The sequence below is a fragment of the Hyaena hyaena genome, unplaced genomic scaffold, assembly GCF_003009895.1.
Source record: "Hyaena hyaena isolate Hyena2069 unplaced genomic scaffold, ASM300989v1 scaffold_473, whole genome shotgun sequence".
Lineage (NCBI taxonomy): Eukaryota > Metazoa > Chordata > Mammalia > Carnivora > Hyaenidae > Hyaena > Hyaena hyaena.
Window position 1 is genome coordinate 673,040 of NW_024081105.1, and position 23,396 is coordinate 696,435.

Below are 23,396 nucleotides of genomic sequence, written 5' to 3' on the forward strand. Positions count from 1 at the left end.
GTGGACAAGAGTTAGGACTTCTGAAAAGTTGAGAAGCAACAAAATCTGTTCCAAAGAGACCCATTTACTCCTCTAAAGTTTCTAACTCCTGGGTCCAATCAATCACACCATGTTATTACCTCTATCAATGATGCCTCCTACTCCTAATGGAGAGGAAAAGACACATAGCTGGGTTGATCAGAGTGATGAGAGGGGGGACTGAAGTGATAAATAACAAGCAGTGAGGATGTTTCCAAGAGTCATTCCAATGTAACAATGTAGAGTCAGCTTGCTTAAGAGAGAAAAGAGGGTACAGACTGAAGGGAAAGGAAGGTAAAGACTAGAGATGTTAATGAAGTCGAACCTTGTGTAATAGATGCAAGACAAAAAAAGAGACTAGTTTTCTTTCCCCCGTTTCATTTACCAATATATTTTTGAAAACTACTATTCTCCACCTACATTTATAAACTTGAATATTGAATTCTGCACTTGCCTGCAGTGCACTCACTTGCACTGAGACACTCCTGAAGATTATCTGTAACTTGAAGCTGATTAAATCCAAATGTCATCCAAATTCTTCATTATGCTTACTGCAGATAAAGGTCAGTATTACTTTTCCTGTGAACATTTTCTCCATCTATTCTTCCATGCTTGGCTTGGCTTTCAGAATTGGTTCCACCCCAATGACAGGGAAAGATCACATGACCCCTGAAAGCCAGTCAGCATGATTCTATATTCTAGGCTATAGAAGTTACTTCAGGGAAGAGTATTTTTTATCAAGTTAATCCAAGCCTAGGCAATGCTCAGGAGTTATTTAAAAGGACTTAACTTTCTAATGTGTATGGAATAGATAAGAATTATGTTAGCCTGGAGCTACTGGTGGGGGGTTACTAATTATAATCTGAAAATAAGCCAACCACATTAAAAATGCAGCAGAAAGTAGGGTTAGAAATATCATAATGATGTTATTTGAACCCTAGCACCACACTCCACTTGAATTTGGCAAGAGTTTTGGACCATGTATTTATGTGAGCCAACAAATCTCATCTGTAATCTAAGCAAGTTTATGTGGGTTTTTTGTTACTTGCAGCAAAGAGTAGTTAAAGATCCATTCAACACATCCAGTGTCTTAAACAATTTTACAGATCTTACCTTTCTGAAGTTTTCTATGCATTTCTCATATGATGATGTTTTATATTTTCCTAACACTGTTTACCCCAATCCTTCCTGCCCACTGTCATCACATTAACATATCGAAAACCACACTTTTGTTTTTAACATTAATCTGCACAAATCTTCATTATCTTCCAGTTTTATACAAAATGAATAATACAGTTTAGTTTGGAAACCAAGCTCATCTATCGTCCTTCCTTCCTTTTCTCCTTCCTCCCTCCCTCCCTCCTTCTTTCCTGTCTTCCCTTTCTCTCTTTCTTCCTTCCTTTCTTTTCTTCCTTCCATCTCTTTTTTCTTTCCTTCTTTCTTTTTCTCTTTCTTTCTTTCTTGGAAATGTTCATCTTATTCTTATAATAATCCTAAATGAATGTTAAAAGAATATATTCCCTGTTTTCCCATACAGTTCACCCTCTGTGTTGGTGTTAATGGTATTCCTTGGAACATAATGTCCTTTCTAGTTGTGCCATCTCCTCGTTCACTTATTCAGTAACTATTTAAATCCTTTTAAGACCATCACATTTTCCTTCCATGAAAATTCGACTCCATCTTTAAATTATTATCAGATTTTACTTTCTTCATAGCAGTTTTTCTAAGAAGTTAAAATGTGAGTAATTTTGGTGTTAATTGAGAATTCATTGTCCGTTGTACACTTTTTTGAAAGGTTTCTTATTTTATGTCATAATGTTGGGATATTTTTCTGCCTTAACTCTGTGGACTATTGCTATTTCCTGAGTGCAGTGTTGTTCATCATTCTTGGTTGTATTCTTTATAGTTTATGAAACATTGCATTGTATATTACAAGTTCTTAATAGTTAACCTAGATTTTTCTTCCAACTTATTTGGATGGATTTGCTTGATAACTTAAATTAGAAAGGTTTATTAAAACACTTTTCTCTTTCTTATAAATGTATTATACCATAGTATATTGATATTAATAATTAGCCTATAGGCATATTTTCATTTTTAAAGAGATTTTAGGAATGCTTTTTTAAAAATTTTTTATTTATTTATTTTGACAGAGGGAGAGAGAGAATGAGCAGGGGAGGGGTAGGAAAATGAAGACAGAGAGAGAGAATCCCAAACAGTTTCCTTGCTGTCAGCACAGAGCCTGATGCAGGGCTCAAGCTTACAAACTGGAAGATTGTGACCTGAGCTGAAATCAAGAGTCGGAAACTTAACCAACTGAGCCACCCATGTGCTCCTTTTTTTTTTTTTAATTTATTTATTTATTTTGAGAGAGAGAGAGGACAGGGGATGTGTTTTTAAATTACAAACTCTAGAGGTAAAACCAACACTCCTGTATAAAAAGAAGAAAAACAAATTATTAGAAAAAGATACACCTTAAACTGCAAATGTAGGATCACATGTTTTTATTGGTATATTATATTTATAAAATTACCTTATTTTCATAAATTTGAAGAATGTTCATAAATATTTTAACTTGTTAAATAATTGATGACTCCATAAAAGCTTTATTTTAAATTTAAAAAATTCTAAACTAGTATTGTGAGATTTTAACAATGGTGAGCTGCTTAAAGTTCATGTAAATTACAGGAAACAGTTTCATTTGTTCTAGATTATAATTGTACTTCATGAGAAATAGAGAAACAATGCTCAAGTCTTTATTTTTAAATGTTTTGTTTGTTTGTTTTGTTTTGCTTTGTTTTTTAAAGATTGGGAGCCAGGGAGAGGGAGTCTGAGGGGGACAGAGGACCGGAAGTGGGCACCTTGCTGACAGCAACATGCCCAATGCAGGGCTTGAACTCAGGAACCAAACTGTGAGATCACGACCTGAGTAGACTAAAATCGTACGTTCAACCAAGTGAGCCACCCAGGGTCCCCTACTACTGCCCAAGTCTTTCAAAAGCTATTAAAACTGTAAAATCTTGCTTAAGCCATGTTAGAAAATATGGATTTTATTTCAAAATTCCATATGCAACTTATGGCTCATTTCATGAATTAAATTTATTCAATGAATAAACTGAGTATTCAAAAATGAATAAGGATAAAACATCATTGGATGAAAGAAATCACAGTCATTTGCCTGAGCCATCCAAGCACATAGGCAGCTCATAGGTACAGAAATGTTTTTCCTTGTTTGGGCCCTCACTTATACAATTATCTTAGGGTCTTTTTGATAAGGTAAACATATATCATGATTTGGAGAATTATTATACAGTGTTTATCAATAGGACTCAAAAGTTCCCCGGAACTAGGATTTCATTTTATTTTTCTGAACATAACTAAAAGTTTTTGCAATTAGGTTTTACTTTCATCATCCTTAAATCTAATGATTAGGACATTCTGTTTCTCCTTTTAAGAAGTCCTATAATTCCTGCCCCCAAAGAATTTAAGTCTAGAGTTTTAAATATTTTCATCTCAATCCATCTATCGTAATTAGCTTCTTATAAATAAAATAAAACTACTCGGCCTCAATCTTATCTTAACCCCAAACCAAAATCAAACACACAAAGGAAATCACTGAAATTGTATGCTAACAACGTCTTACTATATTTAATCAGATGTTCAAAGGCATGGCATTATGATCCTTAATATTATCAAAGAAATTCAGAACTTTAAAGCATTTAAAACATTTTTTTCTTTGAGGTTACCAATCTTGGTTTGGGGAAAAAAAACAGCTTAATATTGTTTCATATTATAATTTTAACTGTAAGATCTTATGAACCAATTTAATGAGATGGATTTTTATCCTTATGTAATAAGCCTGCTGTGTGTTTTTTAAGTTTGAAGTGAATTTTTGGAACGATTGTGATTTCAAACTCTTTTTAAAAAGCAAGTTTCATGTTTTCTACATTTATATAGTTGTTGCTTGGAAATATCAAAACAATGTTTCAGGTTGTCATAGATTCCAATGAATGGAACACTACCAAGCAGATGATATAGCAAGAAAAACATTATTATCTCACTTAAAAAGAAATGTTTCTTTTCATCTTGCTGCTCTTTACCATGCGTTGGCTCATTCTCAGGGCTGCTCACTTCACAACTTAAAGATGGCTTCCATTCTAACCACCACAAGTAGACAAGATAGCATTCAGCAAAATGTCCTTCCTGGAATATCTTTCTTAAATTTTGTCAGTATATTCTAGAATTCATAAGACTCAGTATTTAACAAAAGAGACATCCTAACTAGGTAACATTTTTTTTTGTTTAATTAACTTTTTAAATGTTAATTTTGAGAGAGAGAGACAGAGGCAGAACATGAGTGGAGGAGGGGCTGAGAGAGACAGGGAGACACAGAATCTGAAACAGGCTCCAGGCTCTGAGCTGTCAGCACAGAGCCCCATGTGGAGCTCAAACTCCAAGAGTTCATGAATGAAGAGATCATGATTTATGCTGAAGTCTGACATTTAATGGACTTAGCCATCCAGGCACACCTAACTAAGTAAACTTCTGAACTTATAGTACATACATTTTCAACTTATTACCTTTTTTCAGACCATGTATTTAGGTATTCTCCTCATATTCAGAAATAATTAAATAAGTATTTAAGTAATTTTGTGAGGTATCAAATGGTAGACATAGACATGGAGGGAAAAAGTAATCATCCTTGATTATGAGAGTTCTGAGAATTCTTTCCTTTGAATCTTTAGGCAAATGGTAAATCAGACCTTATGGGTTTAGGTTCATTGAATATAAGGGATAAGTGTGGGAATCAGACCATTGAGTCCATTTCTCTGCAAGTAGAGAAAAACTATTTCTAATAAGCCCTTTAGTGTAATGTCTACTCTGCCATTATTTGCCTCTTGAGAGGAAGCTTCTTCTCTTTCCATGAGGAATCCAGACTCCTTATTCAGTAGTTCTCCCCAACACGGTGCTGGCCTTAATTGCACTCTCCTAAATTTCTTGCCATTATTCCTAATTACACTTCCTTGATGAACACGGAGGAGCTAGCTGCTTTGTTCAGTTTTTCTTATAAACTTTTTCATCCTTTTACTTGAGTTACATAACAATTCTACATTTAGCCTATTTTAAATAATATTTCTTTGAATTCCCTTTAGATTGCAAGTTTCAGTTATCATATATAATCTAATCAAATGTTAAAAACAAACTTGTTTGTAAATCAAATGTCACATCTTTCACTTATATTTGTTTAAAACATTGATTCTATTCTATAATAACCCCTCTTTCCTTCTATTTTTTTCTCTTCTATAATATAAAGATAATGTCTGCAATTTAAATTAGGAAATTCAAAATTAATTATCAGCTTAAATGAATGTATTTGCTTTTCTCTCATTTCTTACAGATTAGGATTTTTCTTCCTATCACTTCTATAACAACTTCTACTCTAACATGATTCAGAAATTAAATTTTAAACTTAGAAATTGTTTACTTGTAGATTATTAGAAAATGTAAAAAAATAATCTAGCTGATTATTCTGATCCTACCACTCTAGCTATAAAAGTCATATGATTCCTTGCATGTATCTGTATAAATAGTACAAATATAACAGGATCTAAGTTAAATTTGTTTAAGAATTTATTCTCAATTTTATGTGGTTTAATTTCAGTGTCCAGTTAATAAATTAGTTTTGCGTATTGGTTTATACATACTTTTATTGGGTTGTATTCATGGGTAAGTTTTATTTATTTTTTAATATTTATCTTGAGAGAGAGAGACAGAGGGAGTTCAGGCAGGGGAGGAAGACAGGATCTGAAGCAGTTTCCATGCTGACTGTAGAGAGCCCAATGTGGGGTTCAAACCCACAAACCTATGAGATTATGACCTGAGCCATATTCAGATGCTTAACTGACTGAGCTGTCCCAGAGCCCCCTGGATAAGTTTTAGTTCTATGCTTTTTAAATGTGGTATTTTTTTAAATATAATATTGCCTAGTAATTCTGACTATGAATTACTGGATGGAAATGTTTGAACTCAGGTTCTCTCCATTTAATTCTGTCCCATATATGTAATAATCTACAACCATCCCATGCCTGCCACTGTGTACGTGTACTGTTGTTAGGATACTTTTTCAATTCAACTATTGTATATTGAGGTAGGTTATGTTATATACAAACTTCATTTTCATATAGTAAAATTGTCATTTTTTTTTTTTTACCAAAAGAAACCATTGTATCTATAGTATTAGTGAGTATACTAATAATCATTGGACCTAATTGCCAAATGTACCAGTTCCAATTTTTAGAAAGAACTTAGAACTTTAACATCTATGATAGAGCAGAATGGCATCTATAATTCCTTAGTACATTTACCCCGAGGCTGTTACCTTGGAGTCTGGGTAAACATAAACTCAAATATTTATTTCTGCTTCAAATGCATATTTCCAGGAGAGGAGACCTAACCAAGACTCTCACTAGTTAAAGTTTTAATTTACCCAGATTTTAGCTATAGAATAAATGTAATAGTGTGCCAAAAATTTTCCTTTACAATCTGCTCCCAATTTCTCTTTCCAGATGCCTGACTACTCCCTACACCCACCCTATATTTCAATGACATTGGATTAGTTGACAGTCTTCGAATAGCTAAGTAATTTTGAACTCTACAATTCTGCTGTTTCTTTTAGAATGTCTTTCACCACTTTTTTTAACTGGAGAAAAACTCTTTTTCAGACAGTTTTTAATGTGTCTGACTGACATATGAAAATGCAAGTTCCTTGTGATTTGGAAAATATAAACAGATGAAAAGTATCACCAAAATGTAGGTATTTGGAATTGCTTACAAAAAACACGTACACTAAAAGACCCCCAAAATTTCTCCTTTATTAGAGTTTTCTAAGTTCTTCAGTGTTATTATTTACTAAGAATAATTTTTAAAATAAAGAATTTGTTTAAACAGATAAAATTAATTTTGAGTCTGTTACAGATACAAAATTTAAAAATTGCTGCAAACTTTGAGAAGCCAAAGTGTAGGTAGCACTATATTAAAGGAGATAACAGGACAGTTAACTAGAGAGACAGGTGCATACTTCATTCTCTGTGGCTTTATATGGGCCATTCTGTCCCACAATAATACACCTTTCCTCACATGAAGAATGGCTTTCTTTAACTCTCATTCTAGAAATAAAAAGTATATATTCTATAAAGTGCATCTTAATGTCACCTCTTTTGGGGAAGCTTTCCTGGGTCATTTTCTTGGCCAATTTAAGCATTGCTCTTTTCCGTACTTTGTTGCACCTCTTTTATAGCCTTTATCTTGTTTGGTAGTGAAAAAAAAAACATTCATTGTCTTTTCAATCCTACATTTTGAACTTCAGAAAGAAAAGTCCTGTTAATTCACTTGAACATTAGCAACTTAACAAATAAACATTTGTTTAGTGGTGGCTGAACTCTATGACAGCTCAGATTCTGCTAGAATATGAACTTCAAAAGGGCAGGCTTTCTTTGTATATTGCCAGCTATGTTTCTCAGACACACACACAAATTGCTTGGCATTTGCTAATTGCTTTGGATGGATAATATTTTAAGGGATTGAGCAATATCATTTTGTTCTCAAGATTTCTTACTACTATAAACTGCTTCTCATATTCAGTCATGGTAGCATTATTGCATGTATTACCTCAAGTAGGACATTGCACAGAAAAAAAATCAAAAAGAAAAATATAAATACTAAATAATTCCATCTGAAACTTTCATATTTCCACATCATTAACCCCAGAGAAACCAAAGGTATCATATACCGAAAAAAAAGCTTGTTGAAACACATGTGAAAATTAAGACTTTAAAACCATATTACCAAGATGAGAAATGATTCCTTACATCAGAGCGTCATAGAAGATAAAGAATATAGGTGGATGGGAGAAGTTTTAATTGCATAGATCTTGGGAAGAAGATAGTGGTCTTGGAGAAAACATATGCTGAACTTCTATTTTCACTTCAGCATTGCTAAGCAGAGTGTAGCCAGGATCTAGTAGCCATCAGGTCACCAGTGGTAGAATCCACAGAGTTTCCATTTGAATATTCCAGTGGGCTTCCCTTGAGGGGCTGTCCCTGTCAGCATATTAAATGTCAGTGTTCTTGCATAACTAATACCCACTTGTTCCCTGAGATGTTAATGTATCCTCATCCTACTAATTCCACATGAATGAATTCCTTTTCTTTCAACAATGGAGGATATATATCCCTAAATTAGGGCTACGGAGTTGATTTAGAAGAAGGCTTATGATATAAAAAGGAGATTGTCAAATTACGAATTTACTTGAGAGGAAATCAATGGACCAACTCAATATCTTCTTCAGAACTAAAAAAGTAAAACATACCCAACCACATAGTTTAGCATGCAATAGACAAGTCAACAAATGATTACCTATATGGTATTTAATGGTTTGAAGGAAGTAAAATAAATAAATAAATAATAAATAAAGTATGGAAGAAGCTAATCAGAAGGGCAAAGACAAAAAGAGTCAACCAGACAGAGCTAATTTTAAATTTGATGCACATTAATTTAGACATAATCTAAAATGAACAGAACAGTGGGGAGTTAATTAACCACTCATTCAAAAATTGTGTTATAGGTAGAGGAAGTAATGTGACTTACTAAGTTCCCCAAAAGTAATCCATGCAGAAACACATAGGGTTTGTTAGCACTGAAAGATAACCGCAACTAAAATATCATCCTTAAGTCTTAGTAGATTGATTAAAAACAGATGAGCTTAATGACAGTGGATAAGACTGCAAACCCAGAGTTCACTTGTGTGTGTCTGTGTGTCTCTTGTGTTACAAGTTATAAATTAACCTAAGAATCCAAATATAAAATGTACTAAGCAGTTGTTGATTAGATTGGATATTTGAGGGTTAAAGAACACATGTATATAATGAAAGTTATAAGTGATTTAAAATGTTTTTAAATGTTTATTTATTTTTGAGAGAGAAAGAGACAGAGTACAAGCTTGGGAGGGGCAGAGAGAGAGGGAGACACAGAATTAGAAACAGGCTCCAGGCTCTGAGCTGTCAGCACAGAGACCGATGAGGGGCTTGAACCCATGGGACCCCGAGATCATGACCTGAGCCAAAGTCAGACGCTTAACCAACTGAGCCACCCAGTCGCCCTAAGTTATCTTTAAGGGTAGTGGTAATGAAGTCTTTTTAAAATACTGAAAGCCAAAATACTGCTTTGGTTGCCAAAAAAATGGAAATTTTTGCCATCTAAAGTCACCAAGAAAATTAGAATTTTACCACAACTATAAATTATTTGCCACATATATAAAAAGTGTACGTTATCAATTCATAAAATAATTTTATAAATCAGTACGAAAATAAGTATCTTAATAGAAAAAATCAACCATGACCATGAAACTCAGTTTACTAAAAAAGAGCTTGATGGTACTAGTACACATACAACAAAACAAAATAGACAAAAACCGTATTTACTGTACTAGTGGCCAAAAACGTAAAACCGACAGATAATGTGGTGACAGTTTTTAATCTCCCAAACTGTCAAAAAATTAAAAGGTAACACACCATGTTATTGAGGCTTCTGAGAAACACGTACTAAAAATTTAAAAAACAAGCATTGAATCACAGCAATGATCAACTTTTTAAAAATGTATTTAGGGGCGCCTGGGTGGCTTAGTCGGTTAAGCGTCCGACTTTCGCTATGATCTCGCGGTTAGTGGGTTTGAGCCCCGCGTCGGGCTCGGTGCTGGCTGCCAGCTCAGAGCCTGGAGCCTGTTTCAGTCTGTGACTCCCTCTCTCTCTGACCCTCCCCTGCTCACGCTGTCTCTATCTCTCCTAGAAATAAATAAAAATATTTTTAAAAATGTATTTAGAATATTTAATCACAGATATAAAGAAAAAAATTAATTCTGAGAAGATCCTCAAAATCTTTTCAATAATGGTAAGAAGGTAGAAACAGAGTACAACATTAAGGTAGAATATAAATATATTAAAATGTGATTAATTATATCTCTTGGTCATTCAGCATCAATTTATTTGCTATCAGGTGCTTACTATATGTCAAGCTCTGTGCTAGATACATCATTGAACAAGAGAGTCGCTGCTCACAGTCAACTGAGTAAACATTTGTAAAAAAATTTTTTTTTAAATAAAATAAGCAGATGTTAATTGGTGTTATAAATTAAAGTGCTTACGTGCAGTACTAAAGAATTAGGATGGATATAACTAAATATTTTCTACAAGGACAAGAGGAACATGACTTCTCAGACTTAAGATCATCAAAGGGAAATGATCTTGGGAACTTTTAAGCCTGCTAGAATCTTTCTGTGACCTTGTTCATATTTGAAATGAGGAGCCCACAAGAGATTTGGCATATATCCAGCAGGTGAACTATTACTCTCTATGTAGTCATTAAAACGATGATAAAGAAAGTTCACAAAAGATTAATGCATTTAAAATTTAATGCAAACCATAACGTAAAATATGGTTCTGTTCTAGAATAGAAGCTTTCTATTTAGTTTGTGTGCCATTATCTAAAGTGAGGTTCACAACCTCTACACCAGCTTGCAAAATACAGGACCAAAACTGATTTTTATCTCTATCTAGTAATCCAACTCCAGTCTAAACTCTAGTTGAGTTTGGAGAGATCAACAAAATAGTGGGAAATTATAAGCTGCTCTGAGTAGGGATGTTAAAGGGACAGGTCTGTAATCAGAATATTCAGAGAACAAAATATATTTCCCCTAGAGATTGAGGGCACACTGGATAGTATGTGACATTTGGGAATCCAAAGGTGTTACCCGTTGCATTAATTTCACACCATCAGTGAGGTGGCATACCAAGGGTGGACAGGATCCGTGGAAATTTCTGCCAGAGAAACTGGATTAGAACTTTGCATGGATCAAGTGTTTACCATAATCAGGAGAGAAAAGTGGCTTTGGATTGTTTCAGCTTCTGTTCAAAAAGCCCACCTAAATGGGCAAAATGATGCCAATACACAGAAAAAACCCAGAGGTCCATCTAAATGACTTAAGGTTGGAAAAATAAGACATGTATAAATTTAAGAAGCAGTTAACTCCCTCAAAATAATTTCACTGAGAGATCTTCAATGATAGGGACAAATTCCTTTAAAAAAGCAATGAAAATGTCTCATAACTATGCCAGCTCCCGCCATTCCAATGGCCCCAAAAAACTTCTGTGGGTGCATGTTGAGAAAGCACTTCCATTAGTTCTCAGAAGTCCTTCCTTTCTTGGCTGGTCTTGAGGTAAATGAAATATATTCTTCTTCTTGGAGGGGAGGGGAATGCCCAGTAATCCTTATTGCATTGACAAAGTTGTAATGCCTATGTCTTTCTTTATCAATAAAGTGTTTATTTTCCTTCATATAATCCTTAAGGCAAACAGTGATCTGTGGTTAAAAAAAATTATCTCTTAGATTTCCTGCTAGATATTTAGTACTTATTATCCTCAGCTAATTAAGCTCCTAAAAACTTGAACAGGAAAACTGTTAAAAGGTGCACACACACACACACACACACTTCCTTATTAAAATATAAGCTCATTACAGGTATTTTTGGTCCCTTTGTATGGCACATGGTATACTCAAAAAATGAAATTAACCAAAGTTTGCTCTTAAAATATCCTCAACTAAATTAGGAATAACAACTATTATCAATATTATTACTAATACTGTTTTGAAATTATAACAAAGGTACTTAAACAAGAGAAAGGCAGAATATATCTCTACTTCTTGTTTTCTATTTATATTTTTAAGACAAATTGGCACACATATTAAATTTTGCCAATTATATGTTTATATACTTAGAAAATTCAAAAGAGTCAACTAAAATTTGAAAATCAATAAGAAAACTCATCAAGGCGATGGATTAAAAATCATAAATGTTTTAAAATCCTGTTAGAAATAATACTGGCATTAGAAAATAAACTACATAGTTTAGGCTTCCTAGTGGTAAACCGTACAAAAACAAGAACTCGCTGTTCTCCCCCTGAGCCCCACTACTCTATCTCATGCCAAGCTCCTCATTTTCTGCAGGCTCCTACAGTTAGCAAATTAATCCCCAGGATCTTTGCTGATACGTTACAAAGGTGTTTTATGTTCCCTTTGCCCACTCACCCATGTGTCGCTGAGTTCATGTCTGCTTAACTCTTGCATTTCAAGAAGGAGGACTTTCCTGATTCCCTTCGGCCAGATCATGTCAAAATTTTAGATGGGTTTTTTTCTCAACATGAGAATTGTATTTCACAATTGGTGGATTTTTACATTCACTATGGAAGGGAAGTTTGCATTTTTTGTGATTATTTCGCCAATGTTTATCTCTACAGCAGGAGGTAAACCACAATGCCTGGATCTTTCTATAAGTAAACAAATGATAGCCCAGGGCTCAGCACGGCACCTGCCACACAATAGAGATTTAAGAAATCTTGGGAGAATGAATGAACATGTGAATTGATACATATGAATAAACAAATGAATTAATGACAAACTATAGTAGAGGGAAGACCAGGAGTGAAAGTCCAGCCAATGCATCGAGAACATGAACTGAGGCAGACAGGGTAGATCAGTGTTCACATTGTAGGATCATTGGTTCCATACATTGGTTAGGAACATGCACGGCTTGAATGGCCTCCAAGTCTGCAACTCTTAAAATTTTAAACTTTAACCCAACTTTCACGTGAAATATTTGTATTAATTAAAATGAAGATTATACAAAAGTCTTACTGTGAAAAGTAAGCCAAAAGGAAAACAAGAATAGTACTTGGATATTTGTATTTCTGCACTGCGCAAAAACTGAGGATCTCATTCCTGCAGTAAGTTTATAATTCAGTTATTCCATTTCACGCTATTTTATGATTGGACTAATTGAGATAAAATTTAAAGCTTATGCTGTATGTCCAAATTATATATTATTTGAATGGTACAAAATAACATGTATTTTAATGGCAATATGGAATGCAACTTTCATGAGGTTTATAGTAATGATCTAATTTAGAATTTGCCAAAAATAAGAAATGAGATTTCTTCAACTGCTTTTTTTAAGACCCATTTTTTAAAACTTTCACAATTTTTTTTCTAAACAATTTCAAAGTTCTTATTGTTACTTCACAGGAAGGCTGCATTTATCAGAATAAAAATTGACTGGTATTAATCATTAGGGATCATTCAATCACTTTAATAATTCTCATTGTGCTTTACTAGAACTTTCTCAACTTAAAAATAATTTATTTTTCAGACAGTTCCTGGAGAGCTGACATTTTCTGCATTTTAATTTGTTATGGTACATCACTTTTATTGACTGCCTTTATATGGGTTACAGGTGAAACATAAAATGGAATTATATCTTACTTATTTTTTTGAATGAGAAAAAAGCATTGTTTTGTGATTAGAAAAAAACCTACTATTTTGTTAGAATTAAAATAAAATCTCAGCCTGTTCTTTTTCATCTTCTTACAGAAAGCAGACTCGGATAAATTGACTCAAAGTACAAAAGAATGAGTAATGTGCAGCTGGAATAATCCTCTATAAGATGAATGAAAGCTGACAACTTCAATTACAATTTGAACTGTCTCTTTGTGTATGAATGTGATTTAATGGAAATCTGATATTCAATAAACCTGACTTTCTTTATGATTTATAATAGCTAGCCTTAGGTTACCCAGATGTATTTTATAGTGTAAAATGACACAATGCCCTCTTCCAGTGATATGCAAAATTTTCCACCAACCAAGAATCAAAGTACATTTTTTTCTGATCAAAAAGAAGCATATGTATGATTCTAATGAATTGGAATTTCACTACACACTCTGAACCCCCACCCCAGAACCCTTTCTTTTATTTCTTGAAGCAACACATAAAGAATCTATTGACATTTTGTCCAATTATTCTTCCGCATCCCATTTAGTTTCTTCTACCTCAAATGTGTATAAGGCAGAATGAAGAGACAGTTACCCCAGGAAACATTTTCCTGAAGTGTGATAGGTATATATATGACCCATCCTGAACTCATAAGTATTTTTCTAACCCACTTAAGGAGGTTTATTACAGATTAACTATTCTTCAGGAGCACAATGAAACTGTAATATAGGTTAAGAATTTATTTGAACTATAAGTGTATTCATATCTTTCTCTGAAAAAAACCTATTAGAAAATATCACAACAAGTTATGACTTTACTAGCTTGAAGATAACTACCATATACTGATTCTATATCCAAAAAAGTACATTCTCATAGAATTTCAAAGAATAAAATAGCAGATATATGATAAATGCTCCTGAAAGGATATGCAGGATAAACATGATTTTGTCTCATTGACTTTTAACAGCAATGATATTGGGACTTACTCTTACCACCGTTTTGAAAATGAAGATTTTTAGATTTACAGAGAAAGAATAACTTCCTCATTTTACATAATTAGTAACTTCCTCATTTCACATAATAAGATGGTTATATACATATTATAATTGAAGAAAAAATCATAGGCCTGTGTAAGATCTTGATTTAATTCAGCCTGGTTACTGCTTATTTGCCATGTAAGTGTCCAGCTGTCTGTCTGTATATTGATCTGTCTATCTACGATAAGACATTGTTTTCTGGAAGCTGATTCTCAGACTCAGATTAGCATACAGAATGTTTCTTGGGGTGTACTTTTAAGATCAAAACCCATGGAAAGAAAAGAAAGAAATAAGAGTTGGTCAGAAGGGAAGTTTGGAAGAGATGCAATTCCTAGGGAGAACTAGCTGAGGCTGCAGACAACTCTGAACTTCTGTGGTCTATCTTAGATATCCCAAGTGGCGCCAAATCAAAGCTTTACTCGTCCTTCATAACCAGTCCCTGGCTGCAGGGGTTTTGAAAAAGGTATGTGAACTTTCTTTAACCATGTTAATTCAGAAAAGTGCTAACAACTGAGGGCTCTCTGTCAACAATATTCCCATCAACCATTAGAAATAGACCTGAAGGAGCATCTGAGTTATTCATAATAAATTCCACCATATTGATGTATATAGTGATAACATTATATAATTATGTAGAGCTATGCATACACAACACAATTTGTATTTTAGATCTAGGTAAGTCCACAGCTAGCTTGGATCACATATTGTTATTAAACAAATAAGCCCAAGGTTTTCCATTTTATTCAGATGCAGAATATGCACTTTCTTAAAAAAATAGTACAGGAAAATAAAATAAAATGCATTTTGTATCATAGGAGGCAATGAAGTATGACTTTATCAGTACCTTGAAAGCTGTGGTAAGTTGATTCAGACCTGTCACTAAATCTGTCCACTAGGCTAAACAATTTCTGTGGAAAAAATAAAAGCAGTGAATTCAGTTTCAGGGCCTGAGAGGAGAAGTTTGTCTGGATGCATAAAACCATGCCTTCAAACTTCACAAACACCTATAGGTATGATTTTTTTTCATAATGTACTTTGATCTTTATTTTTTTTATTTTTATTTTTTTACAAATAGTTTATTGTCAAGTTGGTTTCCATATAACACCCAGTGCTCATCCCCACAAGTGCCCTCCTCCATGCACATCTTCCCCCTCCCCCCCACACCCATCAGTCCTCAATTTGTTCTCAGTATTCAAGAGTCTTTCATGGTTTGCCTCTCTCCCTCTCCCCCACTATTTCCCCCCATCTTCTCCCCCTTGGTCCTCCGTTAAGTTCCTCCTAATCCTCCTATACTGCAGTCATATGGTATTTGTCCTTCTCTGCCTGACTTATTTCGCTCAGCATAACACCCTCGAGGTCCATCCATGTTGCTACACATGGACAGATTTCATTGTTCCTTATTGCCATCATATAGATGGCATCGTATAGTATTCCATCGTATAGATAAACCACATTTTCTTGATCCATTCGTCTGTTGATGGACACTTACTTAGGCTCTTTCCATGTTTTGGCTATTGTTGAGAGTGCTGCTATGAACATTGGGGTAAATGTGCTCCTATGCATAGCACTCCTGTATCCCTTGGGTAAATTCCTAGCAGTGCTATTGCTGGGTCCTAGGGGAGTTCGATTGTTAACTTTTTGAGGAACTTCCACACTGTTTTCCAGAGGGGCTGTACCAGTTTACATTCCCACCAACAGTGTAAGAGGGTGCCCGTTTCTCCACATCCTTGCCAGCATCTAGAGTTCTCTGATTTGCTCATTTTAGCCACTCTGACTGGCGTGAGGTGGTATCTCAGTGTGGTTTTGATTTGTATTTCCCTGATGAGGAGGGATGCTGAGCATCGTTTCATGTATCTGTTGGCCATCTGGATGTCCTCTTTGGAGAAGTGTCTGTTCATATCTTCTGCCCATTTCTTCACTGGGTTGTTTGTTTTTTGGGTGTGGAATTTGGTGAGTTCCTTATAGATTTTGGATATTAACCCTTTATCTGATATGTCATTTGCAACTATCTTTTCCCATTCTGTTGGTTGCCTATTAGTTTTATGGATTGTTTCCTTTGCGGTGCAGATCTTTTAATCTTGATGAGGTCCCAATCATTTATTTTTGCTCTTGACTCTTTTGCTTTTGGGGATGTGTCAAGTAAGAAATTGCTGCGGTGGAGGTCAAGGAGGTTGTTTCCTGCTTTCTCCTCTAGGGTTTTGATGGTTTCCTGTCTCACGTTCAGGTTCCTTATCCATTTTGAGTTTATTTTTGTGCATGGTGTGAGAAAATGATCTAGTTTCATTCTTCTGCATGTTGCTGTCCAGTTCTCCCAACACCATCTGTTAAAAAGGCTGTCTTTTTTCCATTGGATATTCTTTCCTGCTTTGTCAAAGATCAGTTGGCTGTACACTTTTGGGTCCACTTCTGAGTTCTCCATTCTGTTCCATTGGTCTATGTGTCTGTTTTTGTGCCAATACCATACTGTCTTCATGATGACAGCTTTGTAGTAGAGGCTAACGTCTGGGATAGTGATGCTTCCCGTTTTGGTTTTATTTTTCAGTATTACTTTGGCTATTCGGGGTCTTTTGTGGTTCCACACACATTTTAGGATAGTTTGTTCTAGTTTTGAGAAGTATGCTGGTGCAATTTTGATTGGAATTGCATTGAATGTGTAGATACCTTTGGGTAGTAATGACATCTTAACTATATTTATTCTTCCCATCCATGAGCATAGAATGTTTTTCCGTTTCTTTGTGTCTTCTCCAATTTCCTTCATAAGTTTTCTATAGTTTTCATCAAACAGATCTCTTATATCCTTGGTTAGGTTTATTCCTAGGTACTTCATGATTTTTTGTGCAATTGTGAATGGGATCAGTTTCTTGATTTCTCTTTCTGTTGCTTCATTGTTGGTGTATGAAAATGCAACCGATTTCTGTACGTTGATTTTGTACCCTGCAACTTGGCTGAATTCTTGGATCAGTTCTAGTAGGCTTCTGGTGGAGTCTGTTGGGTTTTCTATGTAGAGTATCATGTCATCTGTGAAAAGTGAGAGATTGACTTCTACTTTGCCGATTTTGATGCTTTTGATTTCCTTTTGTTGTCTGATAGCTGATGCTAGGACTTCCAGCACTATGTTAAACAACAGTGGTGAGAGTGGACATCCCTGTCGTATTCCTGATCTCAGAGGGAAAGCTCTCAGTGTTTCCCCGTTGAGGATGATGTTAGCTGAGGGCTTCTCATAGATAGCTTTTATGATGTTTAAGTAAGTTCCTTCTATCCTGACTTTCTCAAGGGTCTTTATTAAGATGGGATTTGTATTTTGTCAAATGCTTTTTCTGCATCTATTGACAGGATCATATGGTTTTCATCTTTTCTTTTATTGATGTGATGTATCACATTGATTGATTTGCGAATGTGAACCAGGCTTGTAACCCAGGAATGAATCCTACTTGATCTTGGTGGATAATTCTTTTTATGTAATGTTGGATTCGATTTGCAAGGATCTTCTGGAGGATTTTTATATCTTTATTCATCAAAGATATTGGCCTGTAGTTCTCTTTTTTTGCTGGATCTCTGTCTGGCTTGGGAATCAGAGTGATGCTGGCTTCATAAAATGAGTCTGGAAGTTTTCCTTCAATTTCTATTTTTTGGAATAGCTTGAGAAGAATTGGTATTAATTCCGTTTTCAATGTCTGGTAGAACTCCCCTGGGAAGTCATCAGGTCCAGGGCTTTTATTTGTTGGGAGATATTTGATAGCTGATTCGATTTCTTCACTACTTATGGGTCTGCAGATTTTCTATTTCTTCCCATGTGAATTTTGGTAGTGAGTGTGTGTTTAGGAATTTGTCCATTTCTTCTAAGTTGTCCAATTTGTTGGCATATAATTTTTCATAGTATTCCCTGATAATTGCTTGTATTTCTGAGGGGTTGGTTGTAATAAGTCCATTTTCATTCAAGATTTTGTCTATTTGGATGCTCTCTCTTTTCTTTTTGAGAAGCCTGGCTATAGGTTTGTCAATTTTGTTTATTTTTTCAAAGAACCAACTCTTGGTTTCATTGATCTGTTCAATTTTTTCTTTGGTCTCTATGTTGTTTATTTCTACCCTGATTTTTACTATTTCTCTTTTACTGGGTTTGGGGTGCTCTTGTTGCTCTTCCTCTAGTTCCTTTAGGCGAGTTGTTAGATTTTGCACTTGCACTTTCTCTATTTTCTTGAAATAGGCCTGGAGAGCAATGTACTTTCCTCTTAGGACTGCCTTTGCCGCATCCCATAGAATTTGGATTGTTGTATTTTCATTTTCATTTGTTTCCATATATTTTTTAATTTCTTATCTAATTGCCTGAATGGCCCATTCATTCTTTAGTAGGGTGTTCTTTAACCTCCATGTTTTGGAGGTTTTCCACACTTCTTCCTGTAATTGATTTCAAGTTTCAAAGCATTATGATCTGGAAGTGTGCATGGTATGATCTCAATTCTTTTATATTTATTGAGGGCTGCTCTATGTCCCATTATGAGATCTATCTTGGAGAATGTGCCATGCCCACTTGAGAAGAAAGTGAATTCCTTGGCCTCAGGATGCAGAGTTCTAAATATATCTGTCAGATCCATCTGGTCCATTGTGTCATTCAAGTCCATTGTTTCTTTAGTGATTTTCTGTCTGGTTGACCTATCCCTTGCTGTAAGTGGAGTATTAAAGTCCCCTGCTATTAGCACATTCTTATCTATAAGCTTGTTTCTGATTCTGATTAATTGTTTTAAATATTAGGTGCTTCCATATTCGGTGCGTAGACATTTATGACTGTTAGTTCCTCCTGATAATTTGACCCTGTAATTATTATATAATGCCCTTCTTCATCCCTTGTTATTGTCTTTAATTTAAAGTCCAGTTTGTCCGATATAAGTATAGCTACTCCAGCTTTCCTTTGACTTCCTGTAGCATGATAGATATTTCTCCATCCCCTTACTTTTAATCTGAAGGTATCTTCCAGTCTAAAATGAGTTTCTTGTAGACAGCAAATAGATGGATTTTGTTTTTTTTATCCATTCTGTTACCCTATGTCTTTTGGTTGGAGCATTTAGGCCATTTACATTCAGTGTTATTATTGAAATATGTGGGTTTAGAGTCATTGTGTCCTTTGTGGGATTCATGCTTGTGGTAGTGTCTCTGGTGTCTTCGTCCCTTGCAACACTTCCCTCAGAGAGTCCCCCTCAGGATTTCTTGTAGGGCTGGCTTAGTGGTGACAAATTCTTTCAATTTTTGTTTATTTGGAAAGACTTTTATCTCTCCTTCTATTTTGAATAACAGGCTTGCTGGATAGAGGATTCTTGGCTGCATATTTTTTCTTTTCATCACATTGAAGATCTCCTGCCATTCCTTTCTACCTGCCACGTTTCAGTAGATAAGTCTGTCACCACTCTGATAGGTTTCCCTTTGTATGTTTGGGCCCTTTTCTCCCTAGTTGCTTTCAAAATTCTCTCTTTGTCTTTATTTTTGCCATTTTCACTATGATATGTCCTGCAGAAGATCGATTCAAATTACATCTAAGGGGAGTTCTCTGTGCCTCTTGTATTTCAACGTTTACTTCCTTCCCTAGGTTGGGGAAGTTCTCAGCTATAATTTGTTCCAGGACTCCTTCAGTACCTTTCCCTCTCTCTTCCTCTTCTGGGATTCCTATGATATGGATATTGTTGCGTTTGACTGTATCGCTGAGCTCTCGAACTCTTCTTTCATGTTCCTGGATCAGTTTTTCTCTTTTTTTGTCAGCTTATTGTTTTTCTATAATGGTGTCTTGTAAATCATTTATTCTCTTTTCTGCCTTTTCAATCCACGCATTGTATACCTCCAGTTTATTATGTATTTAATTTATCGCATTTTTTAATTCATCATGCCTATTTTTGTTCTCCATGTTGATTGTAGCCATAGTTTCTTTGAGGTCCTCTATGCTTTTTGCAAGCCCAGTGATTAATTTTACGATTATTGTTCTAAAATCTTGTTCAGTTATGCTGCTTATATCTGTTTTGAGCAGTTCATTAGCTGTCAATTCTTCTTAGAGTTTCATTGGAGGAGAGCTCTTTAGTTTCATCATATTGGTTAGCTTTCTGTCTCTTGTTAGTTTTAAAGACTTGTTATGTACTCTGCACCTGTGAGTGCTGCCCTACCCAAGAAGACTCTTTGACTGTCCAGGGCCTATCCTTTCAGAAAGTGTTTTTTGAATGATATCTCTTGGTCTCTCTTGTTGAGATCTTGGTTATTTTGTTTTCCTACTCGTAGTGGTATTTGGGACTCTCCACCATGTGTACTTTGGCTTGTTTCTTGAGGTAGCCTTGGAGAAGAAAACATACAGACAAACACACAGGAAACAGAGGGACACAAACGTACAAACAAATCCAACAATCACGCTAACCAAGAGGGAAAACTAAAAAGCAATGAGAAAAGACGGAGGAGGGAAGGCAAATGATAGAAAATAAAAATACATTAAAAAGTCAAAAAGAAGAAAAGAAAAGGAAGAATGAAGAAAACCGATAGACAAAGATCGGTTTAAAGCATATAACCAGATTTCCCAGCTACAATTAAATAGCCGAGTATATGCAGTGCTTGTTGAAGAACTAGAGGAAGAGAGAGATAATAGGGCAGAGATGAGGCAAAATTGGAGATAGAATGAACAGGCAGAAGGGGTAAGAAGCTTTTTTCAATGAGCTAAAGGGTGGAATATGGTTGGAGAAGTGAGAGAAAGAAGGTGGTGTTATCTAGAGAAACTAGTCTGATTACTCCTGAGAGGCTTTGTTATACCGCCATTAACAGTTCCGCTGGACTTTGCTTCTGTTGCCAGGGGTTGAGTGGAGGGTGGGTGTTGGGAGCCATTCTGGGCCCACTAGTCGAGAAAACTCCTGGTGAGGTTAAAGGAAGTTTGCACGGTCTCTTGCCAATCAGATGACGACCGATATCAACCCCCACTCAATTATTTCTGCTTGAGCATTGACCCCTAGGGTACCTTGCTGATCAATATCGGGAGTGACTTGTCCCCTTATTCTGGCCCTGGTATGATGATTGCACCTTGTGAAGGAACTTATTGTGGGAACTTCTTCTTTTGATTATGGGAACAGACATCGTGTCTCCAGCAGGTCCTGTTTCCCTCCATACTTTCCCTTGAGCTATGAACAGTCTAATGACCCCTAGTCATAAAAGACTGACCTTTTACATGTATAATTCTGTTTCTACCGTTGCATTAGTCCAAGATGTTCATACAGCTCAACATGTAAATCAACTAACCAAAAATGTCTTTCATGCCCTAGCTATTCAAGAAATCAAAAAAGCAGACACAAAGGTAAATGCACTCGTAGAGGCTATTCTAAATATTGGGAAATAAGCTAAACTCTTTAAAGGTATGGTTGGCTCTCTGGTGCAATAAAGCATATAACTGGAAAATCAAGTCTTGCCCGGAGACAAAGAGCCTAACTTAGAGAAAAGGAACAGATAAGGGCAGAAGATAAGTTAGTACATACACCTTTGCTAACTGATGGTGTATAGCAGCCCCTTCCCTAAGACCTACTTTCCACAAACACCTTCCCTTACCCTGGCAGCTGTGATGAGGATGGATAAGAGTATCTACAAACCTATGACTTAATCTTAGCGTTATTAAAATGTGAACACCTTGTTATTTTCTTAGTTACTCAACTTCACTATAATTGGGGCTGTTCTGCCAGAAGACTTCTGTAAAACCTGTTTCTGTACATTTTCCAAAAACAACTTATCACAAAGAGCTATCCACTGTAAACATTCCATTTCCTGATGCCATGTTAACTTTTGACCTATAAATAAAGACACCAAAACCGACAGGACAGAGATGCCTGCCTGGTGATCAGAAAGGATCTCGGGGCTCTCTCACTCTCTCTCGCCGACACCGTCCATCCTTCAGGGACCCCTGGACCTGTCGGAGCCGGCGCGGCCTCCGACAGGTGGGGGAAGTTCCACGGCCTCAGATCCGCTGGGGTCAGGCAGCAATAAATACAACCCGAGTTCATCTGGGGATCGTAGCAACTTCAGGTCCACAGAGTCCGCGTCGCCTCACCCCACCTCCACCCCTTTACCGGCCGCCGCCGCTTCAGCAGGCAACTTTTCACTCGCAGCCACCGTTTCACCGGGCGCCGGCGCCACTTCATCCGGTCGCCAACACCACCGCTTCAGTGGGCCGATGTCGCTCGTGCCACTGCCACTTCACCGGGCGCCAGGACCGCCTCCGCAGGCGTTGCTGTTGGTTCACCAGCCGCTGCCGCCTGGATGGTGCCAGGCGCACTTTCTGGGACCAGGGCACCTAGTTTAAAGTCAGGACCCCAGCCAGAGCTAAAAAACAGTCTTTCCAAGCCAAGGTTTGTTTGTTTTCTCTTCTCCAGGGATGGTTCTATGAGCAATCTCAGCTTTTCTTTCCTTTCCCCTGGACTCGCGGCAGCTCACCCCCACTCACAGGTTTATCACTCACCGCAGCGCATGCAAGCTGGGTTCCCTCCCCTCCCTCTGTATCTCTGGGTCCCGTCCGGCTTTTATCTTCCCCAGTTTGCACTCACGCACTTATGAGGTTTCCTTCCCAGTGTACTCTGTCTCTTTCTCTTCCTAAACTCCTGTGGCTCAGTTTCCTACGACTTCAGGCCTTCTCTGTTTGAGAGATGAGTGCAGGCGCAATGTACGGTGCTTCCTACTTCTCCGCCATCTTGCCTCTCCCCTCCACCTATAGGTATGATTTTTTTAAATATGTTTTGCACGAAGAGGGAGGCTCAGAAATAGAAGATACAAGGGAGTCATTCTCAAATGTCTAAGAAAGAAGTGGTTAAAATTTAAGAGTTTAGCTCAGATTAGAAAATTTATGATGACAAAAACAAAAACAAAACAACAAAAAACACCCCTAAGGGGTTAGACTAAGAAGTGTGACAGAATCCTGAAATCTACAGAGTTGGAGAATTATATCCTGGGTGTGAATAAGGAGAA